Raw genomic sequence first — 14365 nt, forward strand, 5'->3', positions numbered from 1 at the left:
TAGCAAGAAACCTGACCCTAAGGAAATTCCCAGGAACCTACAAGGATGACCCCAGCTAAAACCCTAAGCAATAATGGGGAGGGGACCTGAACTGGCCTGGCTCTGTAGTCAGACTGATGACTAAATTGTCATCATAGAAATTTCATCCAGCAACTGATGAAAACAAATGCAGAGATCTACAGCTAAGCACTGGGCCGAGCTCCCAGAGGCCATTCAAAGAGAGGGAGGAGCAATAGTATGAACAAAGGGGTCAAGACTATGATGGTGATACCTACAGAAACAGTTGACCTGAGCTAGTGGGAACTCACTGACTCCTGAACTGCCAGCAGGGGAACCTGCATAGGACCAAACTAGGCCCTCTGAATGTGGGTGACAGTTGTGTGACTGGGGTAGCCTGTGGGGTCATTGGCAGTGGGACTGGATTTTTGGGAGCCCATTCTTTTTGGGGGGACACCTGGTTCAGCCTAAGTATAGGGGAAGGCCTTGGTCTTGCTTCAAAGTGATATGCCAGTCTTTGTTGACTCCCCATAGGAAGTCTTACCCTCTCTGAGTAATGGGGTGGGGGAAGGTAGGGGAGTGGAAGAAGGGGAGGGAGTAGGAATTGGAATTGGTATGAAAAACGAGGAAAGATTGTTTTTTAAAAAATAAATAAATAATTAATTAATTAAAAAACCCTGATTGGTTACTGCCTCAGCTAATCTGAGGGCTGTTCAGGGATCAGCTCTGACAGTGATTGACATCCCAGTTCTCAGAGGCTGATCCTGGTCTCCATCGGTGTGAGGAGGACACATTTAAAGCTACAGTGTGCTTCCCTCAGACTGCCCGTGAGCCCAGATCCCTGCCAGGCCCCTTCCCCGCATCAGATCATTTAATCTTCCTGTGTGGTTGCCCCCAACTGCCTCTGAACAGTGATAGCAACTTCTAATATTGTTTGGTACTTGCTCTTGGTTAAGTGTTATTCCTACAAGTCTTACTCTGAGAACAGCAAAGGGAGAGGTCCACACTGAGGAGTTAACTTTGAAGGTCATGCACCACAGCTAGGATCAAAACAAATTGTTGGATTCCAAAGCACATTTTTAAAAATCATTTATACCATAAATCCAAGGAATTTCATTTTTTTCTTTGGGCTTCTGCCAGCCTGAGAACAAAAATTTGGATAAGGTTGTCATGGCAACTAAACCTCCTGGCTTGATGCTTCTAATTCCCCTTATTATTACGTAGTGCCAGTTGGTAGACAAGATGTGACACATTTATGTAAGGTGGGCTGCGAAGTCTCATGGAGAAAGGGACGTTGGGATAAAACATCTGGAGAAAGTGGAAAAGGTGGAGTAGTGTATACGAAGCAAAGGGCAGAGCAAATGAAGCCCCTGGTGCTGCAGCAAGAGTAAGCTGTGTGCAGCACAGGGAGCCTCCTGGCTTGAGACAAGCTCATCTAGAGACAGGCTGGGCATTGCACTCAGAGGAGGAGGGTTAAGGGAGCAGATTATATAACACCCAGTAACTCATCCTAGGGGAGTCGCAGTGTGAGAGCTCGCCCAGCAGGTCATCATACTGGCGTCACAGTGAGTGGGCGTCATAATGTGAGGGTTAGGGCTGAGGGTTAACTGGAGACAAGATCAAGAAAACCTTCATCATCTCCGTGTGTGTGTGTGTAGGTTGGCATGGGGACCACAGTTTTGGGAAAGGCGGCATAGCCTTTAATCCAAAACATAACACTGAACTTTTGATATGGGGTTTCTCTAATGCCTTTGTTTCTCCCACAGGGAGAAATTTTGTTAGATTCCATACTAAGAACAGAACCACTTAGTTTACGAAGGAAAGCAAACTCTGTACATTTATGTTTTAAGCAGGGTTATGTTTGTCTATTAGTTCATAGTCATTGAGTTTCTGTTTTGCAGCAGATACCACGCTAACTCCCATACGCTGTTATTGCGAGAGCTCAAGGTAAAAGAATGATTCACTGGACTGGGACTTAGAAGAGGGATCTGGAAACATTAGAATCTGGTGGTAATGGGAGCCTGGCGTGGATGAAGTCCTCTGTGTGGAGACGTGAGGAAGAGTATGACCGAGGACTGACTCGTGAGGAGGTCCGTCCTTCTGTGTCCCAATGGAGGAGCAGCTCCCAAAGGGTCCTAAAGAGATTCAGAAACTACACTCGACCTCGTGACACCCCATGGGACAAAGAGTTTCAAATTACCTTTCCATCAGGCACTGAGAAGTCAAGGGAGATGACAGAAGAACACAGATTCTTTCAGCTTCTTGGAGTCACTGTTGGTCTTAGCAGGAAAGCGGGGTAGAAGAGGCAGAAGCCATTTGGAAGAAGGTTGGAGATGAATAGAAGGTGAGCCAGTGGGGGTGGGGAGAGGAGACATGTTTCATGAGACTGGACTTGGTGAAGAGACATTGTGGGTGGGGCAAGGGCATTCTCACTTGGCTTCATAGATGAGTGTACGCTGGTCGTGTAATCCTAGATGCTGTATTCTGGGAGACTGACAGCAGCCTTATTTGAGATTTGTAACTATTACACTCAGGTTCAAGCGTTTTGGTAAAATATTCCTGTATTTTTTTTTTTTTTACAAGAGAGCTCCCTGGGGCACTGTGGTTCAAAAAGAGCGTGTGAGAAGTCATTATTTCCTCCTGGTATATATATTCATATTTTCCTTCCAGAATTTTTCAACGGGGCTGAGGCCCTCCTAAAATAAATACAATTCCAAAGTATGACAGTTAACTGGCACAGTGACCTGATGCCCCTCTCTCTGATTGCTGACTGGCAGTGACCAGATGCCCCATGCTCTCTCTCTGCTGACTGGCACAGTGACCAGATGCTCCACGCTTCTCCCACCATTTACCACCACTTCTTCTTTGCCATAATGTCACTTTGAAGGAGAACAAGCATTGTTTAAAACTCACACTTTTTGATTGTTTGTTTGTTTGTTTGTTTTTTTACAAAATCTTCTGGCCTGGGTCTGAAAAAGCATGGCATAAAACCGGACTTGTTGAACATAGCAGACAATGAGGACTACTGAGAACTCAAGAACAATGGCACTGGGTTTTGATCCTACTCCTGGGAGCCTAGGCAGTTTGGATGCTCACCTAACTAGACCTGGAAGGAGGTGGGAGGTCCTTGGACTTCCCACAGGGCAGGGAACCCAGACTGCTCTTTGGGCTGATGAGGGAGGGGGAGGTGATTGGAGGCGGGGGGGGAGGGAAATGGGAGGTGGTGGCGGGGAGGAGGCAGAAATCTTTAATAAATAAATAATAAAAATTTAAAAAAATACAGAAAAAGAAAAACACCCAAAATAAACCTATCCTGTGATAGAAACAAGAAACCACCCCTGAAATAAAAGTTCATTCAAAGTTGGGAGAAAAATTGACTTATGAACAGTACACAGTCAAAGGCTAGAGATCCTGTCCAAGTGTCCTTGTAGAAGGAAGAAAATAGGCACGGAAGTGACCTTAGTTGGAAGAAATGGCACCTGATGAAAGATGCAGTGTGGTCCCACATCATCCAGTCCCATTGCCCACCAGTTGTCCATCACAGCAGACCCCCTGGCAAAGCCCACTCAAGATGTTAGCACAGGCAGACGATGCTTCTTTTCCATACTTAGTCTGTATTTTTCTTTAAGGTGTTAAACCATATACACATGGCTTTCCTGTGTAGAGTAAGAAGAGCAACCACAGCTTGAGTTCATCATTGCTGATATCTGCACAGCCAGTTAACCACAGTTTGAGCTTGAGCTCTTTGGATATCATTATCCATGTGACTAGCAAGTAGAGTATTTGATCTCATTCCTCTGGTTTAAGTTTTACTCCTCTCTCTAGCTCCTGTTTGCATGCTATTGGCAGTAGAATTCGGTGGCCAAATGTTGGCTCTTCTCTGATTGAATGCCTGGTGATACCAATCCCATCTAGCATTTGAGCTCTGGTGAGCTTCCTTGTGGTAGCTTCTAAACAAGGCTTACACATATGTGCAACAATATGCTGTGTCTATATCTTCACAACTGTGTAGAGAAATTATGATGGTCCTTGAATATAAAACAATATAAAAATAATCAATGGGGGTTGAGTATGGTGACTGAAACCTTTGATCCCAGCCCTTGGGAGAAGAGACAATTGGAACTCTGTAAGTTAGAAGCCAGCCTGGTCTATATGGCAAGTTCTTGATCATCCATTTCTACATACCAAACTCCCCCCACAACACACACACACTCAGCACCATGCACACACACACCATGCACCAGTGGGCTGGTATCTCAATGGCTATTGGCTAAAGGAGCAAAAGGAGCTCCCACAACATATGTGTACCTGCATAAGGTACCTGTAGAGGTCAGAGAGCATCTGATCCAGAAGGTTGTGAGCCACCTTGAAGTGTATGCTGGGAACTGAACCTGGGTCCTCCATAAGAACCGTAAGTGTTCTTAACTACTGAGCCATCTCCCAGCCCACTTTTTTTGTGTAAGAAAGTATATACATATACATATATATGTACATATACATATTTAAACCAATTACTACACCATTGGTTTTTTACTTTTTAATTAATTATTAATTATTTTAGTCCAGGATTAAAGGCCTTGAAGTCTATGTAGCTATGACCTTGAATGTCCAATCCTTTTGCCTCCACCTCTCAAGTGTTGCAGTTATACCTTGCTTGGTTTATGTGGTTTTGGGACTCTCAGCTAATGGATCTGTATCTCCAGCACAGGTCTTTTTCAGAGGACAAAAGAGAAGACACTTCCTTTTCTGAAACTCTTGGTCAGCAGTTAAGTTTACTTCCGCTTCCTATATGAACCCCATTTCTAGAAAACCAAGCAAGTATTGATGGAGTAAAAGTGAGTGATGGTGTTGCACACAGGAGTTGTTTTTGCACTGTTATTTCTACTCTGAAAGTTGTCTATCTTTTAAATCTACATTTAAAAAATCTAGCAATGAGAAGATATGAGAAATGAGATTTGTGAGCCTATGTGAGCCCTGGACAAGATTCCCAACAACACTCAGAGAGAGAGAGAGAGAGAGAGAGAGAGAGAGAGAGAGAGAGAGGAGTGAATCTGGCTATGGGATAGAGATAAAAATGAGATCTATGACTATGAGCTATTTGTTGTTGGCACTGAGTGGCAAATACATTGTTATCCCAGTTCATTAAAATAACTATAAAATAACACAAATTAGAATTTTATCTCTTATTGTGGTGCATGCCTGTAATCCCAGTACTCAGGATGGAGAGCCAGGTAAATCTCTGTGAGTTCAAGACTGGACCGGTCTACAAAATGAGTTCCAGGACAGCCAGGGCTACACAGAGAAACCCTGTCTCAAAAACAAAAATCAACAACAAAAAAAAAAAAAAAAAAAAAATCTCTTACAATTCTAGACCCTAGGAGATCTAAGATCAAGGTGTTGGCAGATCTCATGTCTGGAAAGTCCCCTTTCCTTCACAGAGGATCCTCATTGGGTGTTCCCATGATGGAAGAGACTGACTTGTTTTTTTGAAGGCGAAGCTCTTCTGATTTCACAATGCCCCAAAGCCTTCATTTTCTAATACTATCACCCTGGGAAGTAATACTTCAACATATGAATTTTGAGGGGACCCAAACATTCAGAACATAGCATATTTTGACATTTTCTACATGTTTCTATATATGATTAACATATTTACAATAAAATAATTTACCTGTCCCCCTGAGACATTTCTTTATGATGAAATATATTTCACAAATCATAACAATTAAGGTATGGAATAATTTACTAGCAGTGGGGAAAAAAATCACACCAGTAAACAGTGTTCACACGCTCTCACGGAGACACTATTATCACACCAGTAAACAGTGTTCACACGCTCTCACAGAGACACTATCACACCAGTAAACAGTGTTCACACGCTCTCACAGAGACACTATCACACCAGTAAACAGTGTTCACAGGCTCTCACGGAGACACTATCTCAGCATAGCCTTCTGAATAGCCACCCACAAGACTCAGGGGATGCCTCAAAGGCTTGGCTATTCCTCTGGAAACGTCTAAGCTAAATGTCTGCCATTAAGTGCTTCGCACAGTCCCCGTGGCACAGGAAAACAGGCTTGTTTCTTGTGGCAGAGACGCTCTGTTCTTTAGGCTCCTGAGGAGGCAGCCACAGCGGCTCTCAGCAGCTGTGGGGCTAGAGGGTAAGTAGGTTCTCGATGACCTCACTTTGCTGAGTTAACAATATAGCCTAGAAATGGCACCCATAATTCCTGCTCACAGTTGATTTGTCTGAATCAGTCCTGTGTGTCCTACACAGTCACAGCAGGGCAGGAAGTATGCTATCATCGCACACCTAGAAGACAGGTCAATCGAAAGCATTTGGCAAAGAACTCCAATGATTTCCTTACTAAGAAACCCCGTGTCCTGGTGTTGGAGCTGTGTCTAAAGCCTTGGGGGTAACTATGCCTTGTTGCTACCCCTAAGGTTGACATGAGTGCTCGTCCATCCTGTTGGGCCATGTCTTCTGACTCACAGTCATGCAACACACAATGTGCAGAGATTGCAAAACAAAAGTGGGGCTTCTGGTAACCTAATTATGAATTCAATAAAGTTCTTTGACTTTCTCTGTTCCTGGGGACTAAATCCAGGGCTGCTTACATGAGCTTCATCCTTAGTTCTTAGCAATACTATTTGGAAGTCAATGTTGAAGGCTGAAAGACGGTTTAGTGGATAAAGTTCTCACCGCACAAACGTGGAGTTCAGATCCTCAGAATCCATATTAAAGCCTGGCAGGTACGGTAGCTGTGTTTAATCCCAGCACTTGGGAGACTGAGACAGTAGATTTCCAAGGCAAGCTGGCTAGATGTGGCAGAATTAGTGAGCTTAGGTTCAGTGGGAGAGCCTGCCTCCATTAGTGAGATTGAGAGCAATTGAGGAAGTCGTCCAACATAAACTTAGGGCCTCCACACACATTCACTGATTTGTGCAGACGCACCTGCACACACACGTGCACCTAAACATACTTGAACATGCACACACACATATACATCACATATACATACAGACTTTTTTTAATTAAAAAAGATAGCGTTCCATTGTTAAAATATTAGGCCCCCGTTGTAAAGGAAATTAGATACATGGAAAACCAGAAAAAATTGGGAAGTAATTACTCAAGAATTCATCGTGCAAAAACAAACACATTCCATATGTCAGTGAGTTTCCTTTTAAATCTTTCTATACATCTTTAAAACTTAACTCTCGTGGTTGCCAAAATGATAAGTACTTTTGCATTAATAACTGTGGCAGGGGACGAAAAGTATGATTTCTTTCTTGGCCATCAGAAGGTCCGTGATGGACACCTCTGTAACAAAAGACAGACAATTAGCAAGTGTGTACCACTACACCTGGTTAAAGGTCTTAATTTCTTTATGGTCAGCTCCTAGATAGAAGTCAGAGAAAGTTCCAATTCTCACCTTTACTGTTGGCTTTTATGATTGTATTAGTTACCTTTCTATTGCTGTAATAAAACAACATGACCAAGACTACTTATGGAAGAAAAGCTTATTTGGGCTTATGGTTGCAGAAGCTTAAAGGCCTCAGGGGTGGGGACAGTATAGCAGCAAGCATGGCACTTGGAGCAGCAAGCTGAGAGCTCACATCTTATGCAAGGATGAAGCAGAGAGAACAAGGACTAGAAATGACACCAGGCTTTGAAACCTCAAAGCTCATCCCAGTGACATATTTCCTCCAGCAAGGCCATACCTTCTCTATTTCCTCAAACACCACCAACAACTGAGGACCATTTGATGTGGGATTCCCCTCCGCATGCTGTGAATACCATTGATTAATAAAGAAACTGTCCTGGGCCTGCACAGAAAATAGAGGTAGACAGGGAAAACTAAACTGAATGCTGGGAGAAAGAAGGCACAGTCAGAGAGAAGCCATGTAGCCCCACTGGAGACAGATGCTGGAACTTTACCCGGTACACCACAGCTATATAGTGATACACAGCTTACTAGAAATGGGTTAAATTAATAATGTAAGAGTTAGCCAATAAAAAGCTAGAGCTAATGAGCTAAGCAGTGATTTAAATAATATGATTTCTCTGTGATTATTTCAGGGATGAGCAGCTGAGAATGACCAAACAGCCTTTCCTCCAACAAATTGGCACCAACATGGTTGACTAAATCCACATAAAACCTAAGAAAGCTTGAAAAGGAATTCTAGACACTAAAAAACAAAGCTTAGCTGCATCTCCGCCCCCCCTTCCCCAATGAGCTTTGCTTGCTGGTGGCATGCTGTAGCTCCTTTAAAAGAGGTCTTTCTGATTCAGCAGTAGCAGAAAAACAGCCAAGTGCCTTTAAAACAATGACTTGACACCCATGGACTGTGCTTCTGACACAAACTCCATCTCTTTCGGGGTCGAACATTTAAGTTTTTTTTGTTTTTGTTTTTGTTTTTTCGAGACAGGGTTTCTCTGTGGCCTGTCCTGAAACTAGCTCTGTAGACCATGCTGGTCTCAAACTCACAGAGATCCACCTGCCTCTGCCTTCCGAGTGCTGGGATTAAAGGTGTGCGCCACCATCGCCCAGCAGGGTCAAACATTTAAATGGGATTTGTGAGCAGAGTGCTACAACTTTCTTAATGGAGACATAGACCCACTGTGTGCCAAAGAAAGGGGGCTTTGAGCAACTGGACATGCAGGTCCCACAGAGAAATAATTGCTGAACTTGCCTAAAGGTAAGACAGTCCCTCAGGGTTCCTGCTTCATGAAAGAGTCTGCCAGACATTCTGGAAGACACAGAAAAAAGTGACTGACAAACTGCCAATATAGGTGGAACTGTCTTTAAAGTTTCATGCTTCATGGAAAAGTCTGCTGGATACTATGGACCTGTAGGCTGAAGATGGATGCCCCAATGAAACAGAACTTTGGGTGATGTCCAGGCAGTGAAATGTCTCTGTCAATTCTCGAGTTTTGGAAGTTGCTTACAATGCACTTTCTGTTTACTTGGGTAATATTATATCCTTCTGTGGTCTTTGATGGAGTTGAAGAATTGATAGTTATAGTTTTCCTTAGTTATGATAAAAAGATAAAGTAGATTGTAACTATAATTCTTGCTTGATACCTGTCTTGTTATATGTAATTTTAATAAATCTTTTTCATTTAAACAGAAAGGGGGGAGTGATGTGGGATTCCTCTCTGTATGCTGTGAATACCATTGGTGAATAAAGAAACTGCCTTGGCCTGTTGATAGGGTAAAACTTAGGTAGGTGGGGAAAGCTTAACTGAATGCTGGGAGAAAAAAGGTGGAGTCAGAGGAGAAGCCATGTAGCCCCACTGGAGACAGACACCAGAACTTTAGCCTGTAATGTAGTAATAGGAGCGGCAGGCTGCTTCCCGCCACCCGGCTAGCTTTACCCGAAATAATTACACGGAAACTGTATTCTTTTAAACACTTCTTGGCCCATTAGTTCCAGCCTCTTATTGGCTAGCTCTTACATATTGATCTAACCCATTTCTAATTATCTGTGTAGCCCACGAGGTGGCTTACCAGGGAAGATCTTAACATGCCGCTGTCTGGAGTGGGAGAATCATGGCAACTTTTGACTCAGCTTCTTTCTCCCAGCATTCTGTTCTGTCTACTCCACCTACCTAATTTTCTGTCCTATCAAGCCAAGCAGTTTTCTTTATTAGTTAACCAATGAAAGCAACAGATAAGATACAAGACCCACCTCCATCACTGTAAGCCACAACTATTTGGCAATACACAGATTAATGGAGATGGGTTAAATTAATATGTAAGAGTTGGTCAATAAGAAGCTAGAGCTAATGGGCCAAGCAGTGATTTAAATAATATGGTTTCTGTGTAATTATTTTAGGCTGAGCAGCTGGGAACGACCAAGTGACCTTTCCTTCAACAGACACTTGGGAACATTCCTATTCAAAGCAACACAAGGATCCACTCCTGGGGAAGAGGAGATGTGAGAGACAAAATGAAGGAGAAAATCAGACAGAAAGTTTTCTTCTGAGGCCTTGACTTTGGAAAATGTCTTCCAGGTTGTAACACTATCTTACTTCTTTGGTGCTATTATGACAGAATGCCTAGAGACTAGATAATTTATAAATAACAGAAATTTATTTTCTCAGTGGGGTGCAGTGGTACATACCTGTAATCCCATCACTTGGGATACTGAGGCAGGAGGATCACAAGTTCAAGGCGTGCCTAGATCCCACAGCGAGAACCAGTTTCACAACCATAGTTCGAACCCAAACTTATCATAAATTCTTTTCCAATGATGTTTTACATAATACTGCATTTCATGTGTTACATTTCTTTTTCATTTTAATTAGTGAAGGAAGTCACAAAAAATTTGACTGACCATAGTGAGAGGCTGTCTAAAGACAAGATGCTAGCAGATTCAGTTTTTGGTGATGGCCTTCTTCTCAGAAGTGATGCTGTCTTGATGTACTTACATGGCAGAGGGAAGAAGAGAATGAACTCAAGCATTAAAAGCAATGTATGTGTACAGGCTAACTTTACCCATGAGATCTGTCTTCATGACTTAATAGTATTGTGACACTCCTTTTACCTTTTACTTAGTACTTTTTAATACTATTACTAAATTATAACACACACGCACACACTTTTGCCATACTAATGCACACAGTACCTATCAACAGATGAATGGATATATAGAAAATGGATACAGAGAGATAGTTCAGAAAATGAAAGCATCTTCCACCAAGGCTGATAACTTGAGTTCAACACATGGAATCCCCATGGGAGAAACAGAGAGTTGAGTGCACAAGTTGGCCTCTGACATGCATGTCCTCAACATGCTTGCCATGACACGCATGCTTACACATAAACAAAAATATAGAAAATAAATAAGCATAATAAAAATTTTAAAGGAAAATGATGTGTAGAAAATGTGGTACCTTGACAAGATGGGAATTTTAGTCAGTCGTGAAAAAAAAATTATGCCACTTTCAGAAAAATTCATGGAACTAAAAATTAACATGTTAAGCTAAAAATTGCCAGACTCAGAGAGAGAAGTATTACATATTGAAATGTAAATCTAATTAATCTTTATCAATAATAATCAGGACTCAGATATCAGGGTAAAAACCTGAAGGATCAGAGAAGCAGCAGAGCAGTCACCAGTAATTCCCTACCTCTTCCATGCCTCCACCCTAAAGGGCGAGATCCTGTCTCTGCCCCACCTTGTCACTTCCTGCCTCCTCTCTGTATAGACCTCCAGACCTCTATGGTTAGCTATGGTTTCCTGCTAGAAAGTCTGTGGCTTAGGGGCCATAGGCCCTAGCATAGAGCATGCTGTTATAATTTTGCTAAATGGCCATGCTGTCAAACTGCCCTCTAGACCTTTATGTTGATACCCGTAGACCTAGGCTGTGCTCAACTTTGGTCAGAAAAGCTCCTTTTCGCAGCAGATGACAGTCAATGGTAAAAATGCACAAGGACAGAGAATGAGGGGCCAAGTGTTCATCTCTAAATGAGATATTTTTCTCACTCTCCACCACCACCACCAAGGTTCAGGGAACACTGAAGGAGAGGAGGTAGGAATAATGGAAGAGCTAGGTGATGGTGAGGGATGCTATCAAATGCAGACTTCTGGCGCAACATGGTTGGTGTACTCATGATCTCACAGCAGCTGTGACTACCTGTGCAAGACCAGCAGAAGATCAATCCAACCAGACTTCTGGCATGAACTGCAGAGGTGTTGCCCAGCCCTGTCTCGTACTGAGGAGCTATTGGTAGCTGGGATCTGCTTGGGGAGGGAGAATCATGCATGTTTGAAAGTGTGGCCCTGGGTAGATTTCCCAATTCCAGTGGGTGGCCCTGCACCCATGCTCATCCTGGCAACACTAATTGAACATATTGTCTTTCTTTCTTTCTTTCTTTCTTTCTTTCTTTCTTTCTTTCTTTCTTTCTTCCTTTTTCTTTTGTAACATTAGGGCCTCCTTATTGGGGTTTATGTCCTGTCCAGTTGCCACAGCCAGTAAGCCCCCAAAGAAAATCACACAGAGGTCTCCATAAGATTATAAACTGATTGGCCATTAGCTCAGGCTTTTTATTAGCTCTTGTAACTTATATTAACCCATTATTCTAGTATATGTTAGCCACGTGGCTCAGTACCTTTTTTAGCGGGGCAGGTCACATCCTGCTTCTTTGGTGGTCTGGACAGGACTGCCGAAAGAGCTCCCTAGCTCCCAGAATACTCCTGTTCTCATTGTCCCACCTCCACTTCCTGTCTGGCTACTGGCCAATCAGCTTTTATTTAAAACATAATTGACAGAATATAAAACTGTCCCACACAGTTTTATATTCCCCTTCTTTCCTCTTTTCTTCCTCTTCCTCTTCCTCTTCCTCTTCCTCTTCCTCTTCCTCTTCCTCTTCCTCTTCCTCTTCCTCTTCCTCTTCCTCTTCCTCTTCCTCTTCTTCTTCTTCTTCTTCTTCTTCTTCTTCTTCTTCTTCTTCTTCTTCTTCTTCTCCTCCTCCTGACAAGGTTTCTCTGTGTAATAGCTCTGGCTGTCCTGGAACTCACTTTGTAGACCAGGCTGGCCTCAAACGCACAGTTTGCCTGCCTCTGCCTCTTGAGTGCTGAGATTAAAATGTGCATTACTCCCATCCAGAGTATTATTTTCTAAAAGAGAATATGGAGTTGGGAGGGCCATGTAGGCAGCTGGGTTGAGAAGAGTTGACTAGAGAGAGTTGGGGATGGATTTGATCATGTTTCATGTATACACGTATGAGATTCTCAAGAGTGAAGACAAAATTAATGTCACAAAAATTAGGAACTGTTAATAAAGCATTCTAAAACTAGCAAATAAAATATTAGGTTTCTAAGCTTCATTAAAAAAGAAAAAATGTTGCGGCATACTCCCTGACCAGCAGGAAAGAACAGCCACCAGACGAGGATTCTTCCCAAATCACGCTTTATTGGAGCCTCTTGGTTGAAGGGAGAGCAGGAGGCGAGGGGCCCCGAGCTCTGAGCTGCAACTGCCTATATAGGGACTAGGGGTACGTGCAGGCTTCCTATTGATCAAAGTGTCTCAGCAGCCATTCCAAGCTCCCTGATAGGTCCGGCACACTGAGGACACTGAGCATGCCCGAGATGGTGGTACTGGCTATGACCTTATATGGAATTGTTTATCCCAAGCCTGCAGGGGCCTGGCGCCATCTTGTAATGGCTGCCGCAAAAGCTGGCTCCTTGCAGTGAGCATGCTCGAGTTAGTGATTCTGGCTAAGATCTTATATGGAGTTGTTTACTCCAGCCCTGCAGGAGCCAGGCGCCATCTTGTAATGGCGGCTGCATGTACTGGCTCCCTGCAAAATATGATGGGCATTGGCGGGACACACCTTTAATCCCAGTACTTGAGAGGCAGAGGCAGGCTGATCCCTGAGTTCAGAACCATCCTGATTTACATCATGAGTTCAGGACAGTCAGGGCTACAGAGAGAAATCCTGTCTCAGAAAAAAAAAAGGAATGGCATTGGCAGTAATATTAATGTAGAGTATTGTTCTCCCTGCTCTACTCCATTAGAGTTTTTGTTTGTCTCCCAAATGATTTATGCTGGTAAGAAAAAGAATGGCAGGGTGGATTGTGAACTTCTTCCATGTTAAAGTCATGATCAGTCATGTTTGTAATTCTTGTAACTTCTATAATAATGTACTACACAGAGAAAACTCCTAAGAGCAAATAAAAGTGATACTAAGTACAACTGCACTTGTATGGGAAGGGCCTTTAAGTTTTTCATAGCATGTGTGTTTTCCTTATTATTCTGGAAGTCACAAGTTAACAAAGCTGTCAATTTTGACCTTAATGTTTTAGAACAGTATGACTGGGCAAACAAACACAGCCACATGCTGCATAACAACTGAAGCCACAAAGTACCATTGCTATGGTCTTCTTTAAAACTTTGCCGTTAACAAAGTAAAACAATCTATTTAAAATATCTTTTTTTTTTAATTTAAGAAAGTCGTTCTGGGCCCAAAATCACTACTTAAAAAAAATCTAAGGTATATGTGGGCCCCTGGTCTCCCTTATTCCTGGGGTGCATTGGCGGGGACAGTTTGTTATCAGTTAACTAAGCTTCCTGTGTGTTTCCGTGCTATCCCTGCCCCACCTGGTGATTTAGCTGCAGGCAATCTTCTCCATTGTTAATATGGTAATTTCCCACCTTCCTGGGCGGAGAGATCTTTGTGCTGCAGTTAGGTAGAAAAGGGCTTCCCCAAGTCTGAATAAACGGCATTCGCTTGATCTCCTACGAATGACCCTGGTCTCTGTGTCTTGTGTTCAATCTCCAGGCCCTTGCCCGGACTCGCATTCGGTACAGCTGCGCGCGAACTGTACCGAGGGTGTAACACCAAAACCGGGTGTTACA

The sequence above is a fragment of the Alexandromys fortis genome, unplaced genomic scaffold, assembly GCF_014885135.2.
Source record: "Alexandromys fortis isolate MF-2015 unplaced genomic scaffold, M_Fortis_MF-2015_v1.1 scaffold_79, whole genome shotgun sequence".
NCBI classification, from domain to species: domain Eukaryota; kingdom Metazoa; phylum Chordata; class Mammalia; order Rodentia; family Cricetidae; genus Alexandromys; species Alexandromys fortis.